General features: G+C 33.2%; 1 protein-coding gene across 2 annotated transcripts in view; it reads right to left on the reverse strand.

Annotated features, from left to right (window-relative positions):
• The window catches only part of LOC142320784 (regucalcin-like), a 96,249-nt gene extending 91,075 nt beyond the window's left edge, over nucleotides 1-5,174 (reverse strand). For both annotated transcript variants that reach the window (XM_075358767.1, XM_075358771.1), the window contains exon 1: nucleotides 4,964-5,174. The gene's annotated coding sequence lies outside the window, so the exon portion shown is untranslated. The remainder of the gene's footprint in view (nucleotides 1-4,963) is intronic.
• Nucleotides 5,175-10,966: the final 5,792 nt, after the last annotated feature.

Genomic DNA, 10,966 nt, shown 5'->3' on the forward strand with positions numbered 1-10,966 from the left:
CAGTATAAGAATAAATAACCAAAGCCAGGAAAGTAATACAACTTTGTTGTCAACTTTTTTATTATTATACTCAATCTTAATTCATAGAGACCTTTGAAACAGCCATGTTGCTATTGCGATTTGATCACCTCAGTATTTCATATTATTTAATAATCTATTAAATGAATAATAAATTTGTTTGCACTAAGGATATCCGAGGAATCTTAAAAGATCGATCGGTTCTTGATTTTTGGAAGAAAGAAACGAGTTCGTTGAGGAAGAAAACCAAATAGAATTGTATACTAAACCTTTCTGTTTTCCCATTATCATAATATCAGTGTTTTCTATACAACAAATATCATTTTATATAACTATTTATGTAAATTTTCATGAAAAAAAAAATAGAAGTTAAATACATTTATTTTTTAATTGGGTCTGAACGCCCTAGATGTTATCTATTTTTTAATCGCAGAATATTTTTCAGTTATAAATAACACGATTTTTATCTAAAGGCATTTTACGGGTAGTTTGAGTTGAAAGTGATTATTTCTTTCGTTTTTTTACCCGGCTGTAACAATTGTATGCAGCGCGTTCTGTCGGCACGAACTTTTAATTTACGGAATCGCTTAATAACAATGATAAAATAAATTTTTTTTTATGTTTTTCTAAATATTACCTTTCTCTGCATTATTTTTTGCGTAGATTACAGATCTGTAAATATAAATTTTCTATCATCCTCAGTTTTTTGTTTTTTACCTCCGGGACCACCGTTGGGTACTGCTTCAGAGGATGAGACGAAGATGAATGACAATTTTTGTAGCGTATGAAAATGCCATGACTGACCGGGATTCGAACCCGGAACCCTGGTTGAAAGACTGAGATGCTACCACTCGCGCCACGGAGGCTGGCATCACCCTTTTTCCTTTCTTTTTCCTGTTTAGCCTCCGGTAATTACCTTTCAGATAATACTTCAGAGGATGAGTGAGGATGATATATATAAGTTTAAATGAAGTGCAGTCTTGTACAGTTTCAGTTCGACAATTCCTGAGATGTATGGTTAATTGAAACCCAACCACCGAAGAACACCGGTATCTTGTATTCAAATTCGTGTAAAAATAACTGACTTTACCAGGACTTCAACGCTGGAATTCTCGACTTCTTAATCAGCTGATTTGGGAAGACGCGTTCACCACAAGATCAAGCCGGTGGGTTAGGCATCATCCTTAGCTTAATATCATGGGATGTGATATAATTACACTACAACTTCTTAGCAGATGCTCTACTATTGTAGGTTGCCTCAGGTACATCTCAAATTAAAGTTCTATCAGTAATCAGCTAACATATTAACACTCCATTTGCCTTTGTAACGGTTTACCAACACTGGAATATACTGGTAGAAACGTTGACCATGTACGTCACTTACTGCCCTAAGGTTTGCAGGAAACCGCAAAGGAAATGCTTGAAATAGTTTGAAGGAATTAATAATAAGAAAATAATTGTTTGAAGGGAATGCAGGAAATAGACTTTTATGACATTACATCACATAGTTCTGTATGAATTTATCACTTTATCTACAATATCCTGATAGTTTTGTGATTTATAAATACCTAGAAAATTTTCCTGAGTGTTTTTAAATGCTGTTCAAGCAGCGAGTTCTATATCGGTTAATACAGAGTTAAACTTTCATCTCTGACCGATTCCCTAATTTTTTGGCCAACGAAAATCACTATGTTTTAATACATATGTTGATCCCTAGCCCGGTTGTCTCATTCCCAAATAAAAAACAGTATTTGTTTGGCATTATAAGAGTTCACTGTTTAGTCACTTAATACAGTTATGGCTGACAAGATTATACTCGTTCTATTAAAAGCAATCCGCTATACTGTATTCAGCGTATCCTAGCTGTTGTTTATAGCAGTAAGATTTCACCGCAGCGTGTGCGATTGTCAGTGCAGTAATTTACCGGGTGCTAATTTGTTAGTAGTTGTCACTAGTACTCGTAATTTATATTTTATCGTCTATCGTGTTTTTGTCAACATTAAAATAACTTTTAATATAGCTGCTTTGTAATTAATTACTCGATTCAGTCTGCACCAAATGAAAACAAACATAAATCATATCATACGAGGTCTGTAAATAAAGTAATGAGACTGGTTCAGAAAAACTTTTTAATTACAATCCATATATTCACGGACTTTATCACCTTCGAAATAGTTCCCCGGGGAGGCCACGCAACATTTCAAACGGTTTTTCCACCCTTCACAGCAGTATTGAAACTCAGAAACCGGAATATCCTTCAGATGGTCGGTTACATTCTTTTTTATGTTTTCTACTGTTCCAAAATGGTGTCCTTTGAGGTGTCTTTTTAAAGTGGGAAAAGAAAACATCGTAGCGACTCAAGTCAGGTGAATAAGGTGGTTGAGGATCTACAGGAATGTTTAACTTTGCCAAAAACTCATTAATTGAAAATGCAGTGTCACAAGGTGCATTGTCATGTCGCAGCATTATGTTGTCTTTGATGACTGGTCTCACGCGGGCAACTCTTTTCCGCAATCTTTCAAAAATTTCTCGGTAAACATATTGATTTAGTCTGCCCTGTAGGCAAAATCTCCTTACGGAAAATGCTATTACTATCGAAGAAACAAATTAGCATGGTTTTGATTTTCTCATTTTTGTTTTTTTAAGACGTGGTGAGTTTGAAGTGTGCCACTCCTTACTCTGGGGTTTTGTTTCTGGGTCGTACTCAAATATCCAACATTCATCACCAGTAATAACATTTTTTTAGAAAATCAGGATCAGTTTCAATTCGCCCAAGAAGATCGAGGCACACTTCCACCCTGTTGTTTTTCTATTCAATAGTGAGGTTTTTTGGGACCAATTTTGCACGAACTTTTTTCATGTCCAATTCGTTGGTTAAAATTTGATGGAATGTAGTATCCAGTTATGTAGTATACAGTTAATCGCCGGTCGTACGTGGATCGTCTACAACTGATTCCCGGCCATCTGAAAATGCTTCAAACCACCAAAAAACTTGGAGTCGCGAAAGAGCGTCATCTCCTTACGCCCTTTTGAATTTTGAAAATGTTTCAGTAGCATTCTCACGGAGTTTACACAGAACTTGATTGCACAATGGTGTTCATAATTAGTATCACTCTTTTTGGTAACGCACAACAAAAATTCGTTTCACGAAAAGTCTGTACGTCTCACGTGTCAACTACAGACTAAAAATACTAATACCTAATATAAATCAGCTGTTTATATAACCATATGTTTACTAGTAACTTTACAATATTGCCACTTTGGGTGCCAAAAAAGTAGTCTCATTATTTTATTTACAAACCTCGTATATCAAACATAATATATCAAAACATATCATTTCCTTTAATATACAAGTTACTTTCCACAAGTTACTTTCCAGACAGTTTAATATCACAGCACGCGATTTGTTCTCAACAGGATATCTCTTAACGTGAATCAAGTATATCAAAGCGAACTTTTTGTTGTTTTGAATTCTACAGACACGTTGAAACTTATTCATGTGCTCTTCAATATAGAGGTATGATGTCCTGATATGTAATGTTAGTATCATGACTTAAGTTATTGCTTCATGGTTAACAACTAATTGATAGAATTAAAAATTCATACGTAGCACATAATAATCAAATATATAATAGATTTTTATGTTATCGTCGTAAGAGGTTTTTATTTTCATCGTACGCATTATAATCACACAGAACAAATAACGTACATGTATAATCTCAATCATACAAACATAATATCAACAATTTTCAAAATTTAAACATTATTCAGCCTTAAAAACATTGGTTTCACGTATCACATGTAAAGAAAACAAAGATTGTTTTTATCATTATAATCTTTCATTTATTGAATTGCGATTTAAACGTTTCTCGAAGATTTCTTAATAATGCTCGTAAATGAAATTGAGACACATTAAAAAAAAAAATAAATAAATAATTCCTACAAATCCATTAAATTATTTTAAAACGCATTCAACTATTATTTAACAGAAATGTCATATTTTATTTTTAAATACCACTTTCCCAATTCTTATTTGCATTATCCTTTTTTGTTTATTTTTTTTTTTTTTTTACAGCTAAACTTATTTGTTCCTTTTATAAGCGAAATAGACTTTTTAATGAACTTAAAATTATTTTTAAAAGTCTCCTTTTATGGAAAATTTTGAAAATAATTTTTATTATAACACAATCTTTCGGGGAGGGGGCAAATGTAATGTGTCTAACAATCTATTACAATAACATTTTTCAATCGACATGACAATGATTGTAGTAGACAGAGGAAAGATAAAAGAAACACTAAAAAATAACCAGCTATAACAATTAACCTTTACTTCATATCTCATATGTATAAAATATCATATTCAACACATTACAAATGTTATGTACATATATTTATTTATGTATATAAGAAAATTATTACATAACACTATAGAAGGCAATACCATATTTAATTACAACTGAATAATTCTATTTCAAATGTATTTTTTTCATATTTTTGCGTTACATAATTCTAAGATATTTAAAAAGCAATACTGGTAGAACGATTAAACAATCATAAAATATAATGGAACTTGCATAAATTTCCTCATTCCTGTTTTTTTTTCCATTTATTATATTTTTTTCTCTTCTAATAAATAACAAAACTTTGACTGTTGTAGCAAACGTTTTAATTTTAATAAACAAACCTTATTTGATATTAAAATTCTAAGTACGAGATATATATCAGCACTTAACTTTTATGATAGATTTCAACTTTTTTTTAATTAACTTTACTATATGGACAGATTTCATTCATTATTTTTTTTTTTTTTTATTTCATATTGGGAAACTCCGCTTGTTAAAAGTTTTTCCGTATTATTTTCAAGTGAACATTTTCCTAAAACCAAATAAGATTTAATTTATTTTAGTATTATAATGTTTTATATAAAAATAGAGTATCCACTTACCAATAATTCTGAGTATTGACTATCCAAACGTTTTCGGATTATTCCTCCATCATCAGGGATTACTGATTAATAATGAATTTTATAGTTTGGCAAGTAATTTTTTATAAATGGGAATTAAAATGAAAATAAATTTAAAATTATATTCATAACAATTGATTGTCAATAGTTAAAATAAGTCAACGTTAAATTAAAAAACGTCTTGTCAGTAGGTTGTATACAACTGTTAACAGTTGTAACAACCGTCATAAAGTTGTAACAACAACTAACATATAGTTGTAACAGGTGTCATAACAGTTGTAAACATCTTACTGAGAAGACTTTTTTTTAACGTTGACTTATCTTAATTATTGAAAATCAACTGTTATAAACAGAATAATTTTAAATTTTATTTTCATTTTAATTCTCATTTATAAAAATGTATATGAATAACCATAAAATTCATAATTAATCAGTAATCCCTGATGATGGAGGAATAATCCGAAAGCGCTTGGGTAGTCAATAATCACAATTGTTGATAAGTGGATACTCTATTTTTATACAAATTGTATAATACCAACGGTGCCAGATTTTAAGAAAATATTACAATGTTGTAGCGTAATGGTACACAATCTCATTGCCATTTTAAAACTCGAAGTAGTTTTGGATGAAAACTAACAAGAATAATAATCGTAGAAAATACCGAGGTATTCTGTATACCTCGCCTTTACAATTCTTGCAAATGCCTTTCTTATATATATATATATATTTTAGTTTTTACGGTCCAACTTCTTCATCTAGACCAAAAAACATGTATGTATGTACATCAAACTACTCTTGCCATATAGACATAGAGATAGCATTTCCTTCCTTGTGTTGGAGTTCTATCCTCTACGAATTGGATCGCCGGAATGTTCCCGGTGTTGGTACGTGATTATTTGTCTAACCGTACGGCTCTGTTTAAGAATGCGCACCTGGTTATCCGTTACCAGGGGTGCCCGCAGGGTTCCGTTTACGGTCCCCTGCTGTGGATCCTGGTTCGACGGATTTTTGGGATTGACATTTCTAGAAGGGGTCACGTCCCAGGCTTTCGCCGATGACTGTCTCCTTCTAGTTCGTGGTAATTCACGACAACAGCTAGAAGACTTGGCGCAGGCGGCCTTGTCAACCGCAGAGGGCTGGATGGACGTTCAAAATGTAAAGATATCTGTGCCCAAGACGAAGTTTATGCTTCTCAAGGGCGCAGACAAATTATCGTACAGTCGTAATCCCCATATCAAATATAAAGGCTGTGTAATCAGCCTAGTTGGCGTTCATAAGTACCTAGGTATTTTGTTTGATGAAAAGTTGCTGTTTAGCAACCACATTAGGCAAGTAGCGGCGGACGCCGTCTCAGTGATGCACAAACTTAGGAGGATTGCTTGGAAAGACTACGGGTTGTCGGGCCTTCAAATGTACATACTGTACCGAGGTGTCTTCGAAAGCATGACCTATTACGCGGCGCCCGTTTGAGGGTATAGGTTGGATATGAATAGAGCACTTCTTCAAAATTTAAGGAGTGCCCAACACAGTCTTAAGTGTATGCACTGTTGTTTTTAAAACAACCTCCTACGAGGCTACCACTGTATTGGGAAAGGCACTCTCAATCGATTTAATGGTGAAAGTTCGGGCAGTCATGTGGAGATTGCGAAGAGGCCGGGAGACCGAGGTATTTGGGATGCGGTTTCGAGCCGGGCCAGTACCGAAGCAGAACGGCGATCACAATGCACCGAATATAAATTTCGTTCAGTTGCTCATCTCCCGCCTGCGGAAGAAACTGCAGAGCCTCGTGATGGAAGCATGGCAGCTGGAATGGGACACCACGGCTAAGGGAAGATCCTTGTATAAATGTATACCGGAACTGGGGGGGATGGTATGCCTCGAGCACATTTTTAAGGGCAACGGGTGCCCGGGTGCTCACAACCACGCTAATTTGAACCAATATCTGTTTCAGTTCCGCCTGACAGCTGATGCTGTGCGTTTGCGGGGAGGTCCAATCAAATGAACACCTGATGTGTGACTGCCCTGCTCTTGGGGGGAGGGCAGAGACCGGGCCACCCTGGAACTTAGAGGTCAAGGGGAAAATTGATCCCCAATTTCGTTCACAATTGGCGAGAATCGCGTTATCGGACCGTATGAGAGTTCCTAGATACGATTGCTTTGTTCAACTGGCATCCGTTGTTTGCTTAAGGGAAAGACTCTTACCGCATTCCCATAGGAAGCTAACCCTGAGTATGGCTGACCACCAGCCAATTATTATGGCTCCAAGCACTGTAAAATGGTGGACAGGTAATTGCTGACATTCAGCGAACTAGACGTAGCATCCCAATCCCGTAGGGGGGAAAACACCCACCTTGTGATATTACCGGTTGCCACACCACCCCCTCCGTTCCGAGCCCTGAGAGGCTTTACCGGAGATCGTATTTAGACCCTCTAACTGATTACATCTCACAGTCATCAACCAGGCCTCGGTCGGGATGTCACCGATGTAAATATGCCTCGGCAGATATTTGCATCAGTAAAATACAAATCAAATTTCACCTTCACGTAAACTTCAAACAGACATCTTATCGTCCAACCTAACATGATTCCCTCAAACTACCTGACCGAAAACGCGGAAGCCCGAACCCCCCGCCTATTTCAGATTTGACAACACCGTTCGTGACTGTGAATGCCTCAGAAAATGAATAAGTTTAAAGTTAAATCAGTGCTACACTCACACCACTCAAAATTATATTTTACGCAACATAGAAATTCAGACCTGCACCCAAATAAGTCGACCAATTTAGATCACCTAACAAAGGGAACGTAACCTCATTCCGGTCCGCGCAGGAGCCGGGGACAAATCCCGCCCCACCCGGTCACATCATGGAGTCTTGCGCGGCATTTCCAAGTCACAACCAGGATCGCCATCGGCGGAATAAAGCCACTCCCTCGATCGCACGGAATACCATACCCCGGCAGCCCCCCACCAGCGGAAGACCTAGGCATGGCAGACGAAATAAATTTTATTATTCATGTCATATATTTTTAGTAGTTGATGGGGTGCGTCTACCCACTTTAGCAAATATATGACAAGTTAGCGGTTGGAACACGTAAGCCGATGGTGTACGGCACCATGCTTAGTCCGCTCACGCTGTTAGGTAAGCTCTAGGAGCTATGTTAGGATACTGGTCGCTAAACTGTTCGAGGCTCAGTTGCACAGACATTCGGTTTTATGCTTTAGGGCGACCGAATGGGGTGGTGACGGGAGAAATGTCAAGCAAACCAATACTCTTGCCATTATATCTCATAATTAACAAAACCGATTTTCTTTAAACTTTGCTCAAATATTTCTATGTATGGGGCACTGATCATATTATTTTTTTTGTCAAAATTTGTTATGAGTTTGGAGATAACGGGAAATAAACCATTTTGATTTTCTTCAGAAGTTAAAGAAAAAAATTATTAAAGAAAATTTCTTACCTACAGAACATCTATAAAATATCCAAAAAATCTATCCCTCTCCTACTAAAATTGAAAATTTGTTGTTCATTTGCTCTATCTTCCTTCGGTTTAAATATTTTTCAACAATTTTTTAAAAGTTTACACTTCATATATAGAGCTATTTAAGAGCTTCATATGTAGAGCTATTATTACCTACAATTTTTTTTTAAATTATAGAACCCAGAGCTAAAATAAAGAAAAGTAATTTTGAAAATTTATTATTGTTTTAGCCTTCACTGAAGGAGGTGTTAGATTTAAAGAAAACTTTATTTAAGCAATAAAGTTTAAACTTTTTGTTAAGTTTAACCTATATATGATTTTTTTTCTCAAACATTAAATTTTTATTATTAAGGCCGTTTTATATATATATATATATATATATATATATATAAAGAGCAATGTTCAATTAAATAATCTTTTTAATTGCTTATTTAAAAAATACTAAAAAAACAAAACTTTAATTTTTTTAAATTTTATTATTAAAAATCCTTTTTTTTAGTTTAGAAAACCAACTTGGAACCAAACTAAAAAAGTTACATAACTGAAAATGTCCAAATGTTGTTTTTTTAAGTCAAGCCTTTTTTAAAATCAAACTACCTGATTATCTTATAATATAAGAAACAACAACTAACTAGATACAATGATTTAATTTATATTCATTTTTAAATATAATTTGGGTAGACTTTATTATCAGAAATTATTCCACAAATACTTATACTTAAGTTACAAAAAAAATTCTGCATTCAACAATTTCACAATTTAAAAAAGGTACAATAATGAAAGATAATGAGGTAACTAGTGAACATTGTAAACTTCGTCATTTTCTGTCTAACAGAAATATTTTAGATAATTTAATAGTTTAACCAAAAGTTGCTCTGCAAATGAAAGAAATATGCATTAAAATCAAAATGAATAATCTTATTTGTAAATATTTGTGAATTAACAAATTCAAGGGTCATTCGGAAGGAGTTTTTGTCAGTTTATTGCTTGACAAAAACACAAGATTTTTCAATTTTTTAAATTTTTTAATGTGATCAAAAGTCAAGTCATTAGAAAGCATTACTGTGGTTGATTAACACAGTAAGTTGATCTACAATGACAAATTTTATAAAAAATGTAATTGTCTGATAATAGCAAAATTTGGTACAGCTGATTACCATGTATGGCAATATCATGGATTTGGCTTCAAACACTTTATCCAAGAATATTAGCAGATTTGTGGAACCTCAATATTGTGGCTATCACAAAAACTGTTTTTTGAAGATTATTTTCTACTTTTAGGAATAATTTTTTTTCCATAGATCAAAGGAAAAAATTATCAATAAATTACTCCGTCATAATATGACATCTTATATACTAGTATTATTAAATAACTGCTGTCTATTATATTATCAGAGGTTAATAATTATTAATAAATCAATATATTTATATTAAAAAAAAAAAGTTAAAAAAAATAAAAGGAGATGAAGTCAGATTTGAACCAATGTGTCTTCCTCTTGTAAGATCAAAATATTTCATTAATTAAAATTTTATTTGGCTAAAAAGTACTACCTATTATATGTTGTTGAAAAGCTCTCATTGAGGACTTATTACTGCAGTTAACAAAAAGTCCAAAATCCAATTTTTTTTTGATTTTGGGCTTTTTTTGAACTTTTTGTCCAGTTCATTGCAATCAAAAGAGGTGCACAACTAGATGTTACAACAGTCCTAAATCTAAAATTTCAACATCCTATGGCTAATCGTTTTTGTTATGCGAGATAAATACGCACATAAATATATTCAGATGTCATACTGAAACTAGTCAAAATGAATATTTCTGTTGAAATCTAAAAACCGAGATTTTTGCGGTCACAATACTTCCTTTATTTTGTACAAGTAAAAAGAACAAAAGAAATAAATTCAGAATTGATATAAGAACTTTACTCTTATTCACTAAACATTCTAATTAACATATATATTCATATGCGATAAGCTTAATGAATTAAGAATTAAGAACTGCATTAAGAACACATAGTTTTCCTTCTAACATAATTTGTATGTTTTTTTTAATAAACTAATTTAATTTCATTATATAATCCACCTACATCTGAGATGAATCACATGTTTTTAAAATAATCAACCAACAGTAAATTTATACCAGATGAAGGTCAATAACAAAGTTTGAGAAATAATTTTTAAAAATTGTTAATTTAGAATATTAAATTTTGTTACATAATTACACTAATTAACAGCTGCGGCTGCGGAAACAATTGCTATTTACAAGGCCTTAATGTCAGTAAAATGTAATTTCAAAACACTTTTCTAAAATGAAAATATTAAAAATGTGTTAAAAAGGTGTGCAGTGATCTGATAAATATTAAACCTAACAATCTTAAGTTTCAAACCATTTGTTCAATCATCCATTACAGAATTTTTAATAAAGTAAACCAAGGAAACTGAAATTCCATTTAAGGATAAAAATATAAACCATTTGACTGAAAAATGTTAATTCTCCTACTTTCA

This window comes from Lycorma delicatula, chromosome 1, assembly GCF_047948215.1.
Source record: "Lycorma delicatula isolate Av1 chromosome 1, ASM4794821v1, whole genome shotgun sequence".
Classification (NCBI taxonomy): Eukaryota; Metazoa; Arthropoda; class Insecta; order Hemiptera; family Fulgoridae; genus Lycorma; species Lycorma delicatula.